A 591-nucleotide genomic window follows, 5' to 3' on the forward strand; every position below is an offset into this window, starting at 1 on the left:
CCTGCAAAAGAAAGGGGTCCTACAACATCTCAGGGCTATAAAGAACCTGGATAAACAATATCCAGTTGCCAGGCATTTTGCAACCCACAACCAGAGTAACAATAGTCTGTTATCCTTTACAGTACTGGATCAGATTCCGATAAGAGAGAGGTGGTAACAGACTACAAGAACTGAGACGCCTTGAATCAAGGTTTATTATAAAGTACCAAACCATGCAACCTCTTGGCCACAACTGTGATGAGGCACTGGGGGTACACCTTGGATGACAAACTAAAATGTAACTTTAGGTATTTGTTGCCTGAAAAAGAAATGGAAATAGAACATTGTTTGTATTGCCTTTAAAAGTATGCCAGCCGAAGCAAACCTTGCTTTTAAATGTATGACTGTGCACAAATCACGGCAGAATGTGGTAAATATATTCACGTTTATTCATTTATTCTTTCACTCCAGGTACCTGTTGAATTAACTTGGGAGAGTGTGAGACAGCACATGAAAGGCAGAGAGGCTGGAGCTAAGTTTGTATCAAGTATTGCATTTAATAGTATGACCGCCTAATTTAAGGGTTGTGCCTGAAGGAAGGCAGATTGACCA

Source organism: Lissotriton vulgaris, unplaced genomic scaffold, assembly GCF_964263255.1.
Source record: "Lissotriton vulgaris unplaced genomic scaffold, aLisVul1.2 SCAFFOLD_1682, whole genome shotgun sequence".
In the NCBI taxonomy this organism is placed as follows: Eukaryota; Metazoa; Chordata; class Amphibia; order Caudata; family Salamandridae; genus Lissotriton; species Lissotriton vulgaris.